This window comes from Rhinopithecus bieti, unplaced genomic scaffold (assembly GCF_001698545.2).
Source record: "Rhinopithecus bieti isolate Rb0 unplaced genomic scaffold, ASM169854v2 scaffold_6907, whole genome shotgun sequence".
Lineage (NCBI taxonomy): Eukaryota > Metazoa > Chordata > Mammalia > Primates > Cercopithecidae > Rhinopithecus > Rhinopithecus bieti.
In genome coordinates, this window is record NW_016805647.1 from 4,304,991 (window position 1) to 4,310,182 (window position 5,192).

Here is a 5,192-nt window from a genome sequence, read left to right on the forward strand (position 1 = left end):
CACCGCACCCGGCCTTTTTTTTTTTTTTGAGACAGAGTTTCATCCTTGTTGCCCAGACTGGAGTGTGATGGCACAATCTTGGCTCACTGTAACCTCTGCTTCCTGGGTTCAAGCAATTCTCCTGCCTCAGCTTCCTGAGTAACTGGGATTACAGGCATATATCACCATGCCTGGAAAATTTTTGTATTTTTAGTAGAGTCAGGGCTTCATCATGTTGGCCAGGCTGCTCTTGAATTCCTGTCCTCAGGTGATCCACTCGCCTTGGCCTCCCAAATTGCTGGGATTACAGGCATAAGCCACTGTGTCTGGCTGTTTTGTTTTTTTGTTTTTTTTTTCATTATGCCTGTCAGATTTTTGTATCAGGATGATACTGATTTCACAGAATGAGTTAGGAAAAGTTTGAGAAGGATTGGTGTTCGTTCTTCTTTAAATATTAGGTAGAATTCACTGGTAAAGCCATCACGTCCAGGGATTTTCTTTGTTAAGAGATTTTTTTTTTAAGACTCCTGGGAGACAATTTTTTTTTTTTTCAGACAGCATCTCACTCTGTCACCCAAGCTCTGAAGTGCAGTGGTGTGATCTTGGCTCACTGCAACCTCTGCCTCCTGGGTTCAAGCAATTCTCCTACCTCAGCCGCCTAAGTAGCTGAGATGACTGGCATGTGGCAACACACCTGACTAATTTTTTTTGTATTTTTAGTAGAGATGGGGTTTCACCATGTTGGCCAGGCTGGTCTCAAACTCCTGATCTGGTAATCCACCTACCTTGCACCTACCCAAAGTGCTAGGATTACAGGCTTGAGCCACTATGACCAGCCGAGATTTTTTATTACTGATTCAACCTCTATATTAGTTACAGCTCTGTTAAGATTTTTTTTTTTTTTTTTTGAGATAAGGTCCCATTCTGTCCCCCAGGCTAGAGTGCAGTGGCATGATTATAGCTTATTCACTGCAGCCTTAAACCCCTGAGCTCAAATGATCCTCCTGCCTTAGCCTCCTTAGTAGCTGGGACTACAGGCATGCGCAGCTAATTTTAATTTTTTTTGTAGAGACAGGTCCTCACTATGTTGCCCAAGCTGGTGATTTGCATTTTTTAAATGTTAACCTGTCTAGTGCCTACACCCAACTTTCTTCCTGTGCTAGAGGATACAGAGCTTCAGCCTGGGCTTCTTCAGTAGCTGTAGATGGGTAGACTGCAGGCTCCCTAGACCCTCCTTCCATGCTTTCCTCAGACTAGATTCTGGAACTGTTGTCCTTTGAAGGATTTGTGTATTTGCAATGTCTGCCTTTGATGCTCATTCAATTATTCAATAGGAATTTGTCGAGCACTAACCTTATGCGAGATCTTCTGAACACCAAGTGAATTAGACCTAGCCTCTGCTTTTGAGAACTTGCTAGTCTAAAGGTGAGACAATGAGGTAAATAGATGGGTGCAGATACTCTGAATAAGTTGAGGACAGAGTGGGTAAGAGAGAACACAGGAGTAGGTATCTAGGAAAGAAATCACGCTTGAGATGACGATTAGAGGACATGGACAGTTCTTTTCAGAATCAACAAATTTTAGACAATCAAAAGTGAGATTTAAGTTAATTATTGGGTAATTTATTCAAGTGTTACATTAAAAACAATTTAAGAAACCAATTGGTACAAATGGGTCTTTATTCTTCCACCCTTATAAAGGTACCTAGTACTGGTACCTTTTGCTCTAACACTGAAGTATGAGAATGTCTCTCTAAAGAAGTAATGATTTGCCTGGGGAGGACTCCTTGAGAGAACATTTAGCTTGAGAGAAAGTAGATCAGACTTGCATAAAAAGAAGGATAGGCCGGGTGCGGTGGAAGGATGGGATTAAAAAAAAAAAGTGGCAGCTTCACTCAGGAGTAATTCATGTAATGTACTTCACCCTCATGATGGAGTCAGTTTTGGGGTCATCAGACTGCCTGACTACTCCCTACCCATGCACTCTACAAAGAAGCCTCCCTGATTATGTGGTTCTCCTGCTCGCATACAGCCCATGATGAAGGAATAGGCCTAGAGGAAAAATACACATGTAGAAGAAATTCATGCCATCTCTCTATATAGGAATCTGAGTGGGTAGCCAAACATGCAAAGAGAAAAAAAAAAACAAAAACAAAATAGGTTCCCTAAAAAGCGATAAGACTTACCACCACTAAAAATAAATGTTTGGCCGGGCACAGCGGCTCACGGCTGTAATCCCAGCACTTTGGGAGGCCAAGGTGGGCGGATAACCTGAGATCAGGTGTTTGAGACCAGCCTGACCAATATGATGAAACCCTGTCTCTACTAAAAATACAAAAATTAGCTGGCATGATGGCATGCACCTGTAATCCCAGCTACTCAGGAGGCTGAGGCAGGAAAATCGCTTGAACTCGAGAGGTGGAGGTTGCAGTGAGCCGAGATCACGCCATTGCATTCCAGCCTGGGCAACAAGAGCAAAACTCTATCTAAAAAAAAAATACAATAAATGTCTTCAAAATCGGCTGGGCGAGGTGGCTCACACCTGTAATCCCAGCACTTTGGGAGGCCGAGGTGGGTGGATCACCTGAGGTCAGGAGTTCGAGACCGGCCTGGCCAACATGGTGAAACCCTGTCTCTACTAAAAATACAAAATCCGGGCATGGTGGTGGACTCCTGTAATCCCAGCTACTCAGGAGGCTGAGGCTGGAGAATCGCTTGAACCCGGGAGGCAGAAGTGGCAATGAGCTGAGATTGCACCACTGTACTCCATCCTGGGCAACAAGAGCGAAATCCCGTCTCGGAAAAAAAAAAAAAAAAAAAAAAAAAGTCTTCAAACTTGTAAGGGAAAAAGAATAGGACCCTAGAGTTGTTACAGAGAAACAGAGCCAGACACTAGTTAAAGGCAGTAAAGACAAATATTCAGTGCTATTGTAATAGGGAAGAGAAGTTCAGTAAAACTGAGCTCAATCTTAATACAGCAAATACAGCTAAGGATTCATAACCAACAGGTAGACTGGATGAGTCAGTGGATAGAAATTTTCTAAGAGGAGACATCAAGGGTAGGGAGATTCTTGGTAAACTGGCCTAACGGGATTCTTGCTAGAGGCAGGCAAAGAACTTAGACACCAATGGTGGGGAATGAGGATCATGATCAAATATCATTGGTGATTAGATTTCAAGGATGAGGGGATTCTCTCTAAACTGATTTAGCAAGGTTGCTCTAAAACTGGGTAAAGCAGGCTGAGGACAGACAGATTAGGGCCTGTCTTCAGTTGAAAAGAAGGCTCAGAGGAGCCTGTCTAAAGTGTGGTCAAAGAGAGAGTCTTTGTCAGAATTTGATATGTATTCACACACACTGCCAAACAATTATAAAGGCAAAGTAAGGAATATGTCAGAACTCAGAATGTTTAGTGCTACACACTCTATGTGGAAAATCACCCAAAGATAGACTTTAGCAAAATGAAAATGGAATCTAACAAAGAGGACCCTATGGGATATAAGTAATAGAGGTATATGACCTGACAAAGTGAACAAAAGTTGGGGGGAAAAGTATAAAAGATCTATTAGATTTTTTTTTTTTTTTTTTGAGATGGAGTCTCACTCTGTCACCCAGGCTGGAGAATGCAGGTACTCAATCTCAGCTCACTGAAACCTCCACCTCCTGGGTTTAGGAGATTCTCCTGGCCGGGCGTGGTGGCTCAAGCCTGTAATCCCAGCACTTTGGGAGGCCGAGACGGGTGGATCACATGTAGGTCTAGAAGATCGAGACCGAATCGCTGGGCCTACACGGTGAAAACCGTTGTAAAAACACATACAACACATGATAGAAAAAATACCACAAGATCAAAGAACAGAGCGCGTGGTTCACAGAACGAGCATGGCGGCCTTCTCGCCCCCGACTAGTTTTGAACCGCGAAGCTAGCATACATGTGCGCGGCTCGAGTGCAAGGAGATATATTTGGCGTAACGCCGGCGAGGGCGAGATAGCTGCCAGTGACGAGACCGGCCACGCACTCCAGCCTGGGCGACAGAGCGAACTGGCTTCAAGCGCGCAAAAAAAAAAAAAAAAAAAAAAAGGAGATTCCACCCCCCTTCCCGACAGGAAGCCTCAGCTGGGATTACAGGTGCGCACCACCACACCTAGCTAATTTTTGTATTTTTAGTACAGACAGGGTTTCATTATATTGGCCAGGCTGGTCTCAAACTCCTGACCTCAGGTGATCTGCCCACTTTGGTCTCCCAAAGTGCTGGGATTACAGGCATGAGCCACCATACCTGGCAATCCATTAGTTCTTGATGTGTGGAAGGCTCCCTTTTGAGTTATAAAGTCTTAGTAACACAGTAATGTACTTCTATCACTAAGGGTTTAATCACACCACTTGACTCTAGAGCAAATATATAGAGGATTATAATATAGTAAATTCTGAGTCTGAGTTTTTAATTTTTTGTCCATCTATATACAAATCACAAAATATTTTTAGTTCCAGAAAATAATATAAACGTTACACTTTTCTCCCCCCACTGAGATGGAGTCTTGCTCTGTGGCCCAGGCTGGAATGCAAAGGCAGGATCTTGGCTCACTGCAACCTCCGCCTCCCAGGTTCAAGCAATTCTCCTGCCTCAGCCTCCTGAGTATCTGGGATTATAGGCATGTGCCACCACGCCCAGCTAATTTTTATGTTATTAGTAGAGACAGGTTTCACCATGTTGGTTAGACTGGTCTCGGACTCCTGACCTCAAGTGATCCACCCGCCTTGGCCTCCCAAAGTGCTGGGATTACAGGCATGAGCCACCGCGCCTGGCCAACATTACACATTTTTATAATATTAACAAAAATTTAGAGATGGAAAGGAGAGGTGGAAAGAAAGGCAAGTTTTCTCATTTCTGTATCTTTCGCTATGGGGAGATACAGTATAAAGGTGGTACATCAATAAATAATTAAATTAATTGAATCAAATTAAAATAATTATATTAATGATAAACATTAGGAAAACTAAAAAGCAGAAATTCTTAACAGAATTGCCTCTAGGATGTAAGACTTAATAAGAAATGTGTAGAAAAACAAAACAAAACTAAAATAAATGTGGAGGAAAAGAGACTTTATTTTCTCTTTTATGCCCTTCATAAAATGCAAATATTGCATGTGTGTATGTGTATACCTGGTAAAAATTTTCAAAAACTTTATTTTATTTTATTTTTTTTGAGACGGAGTCT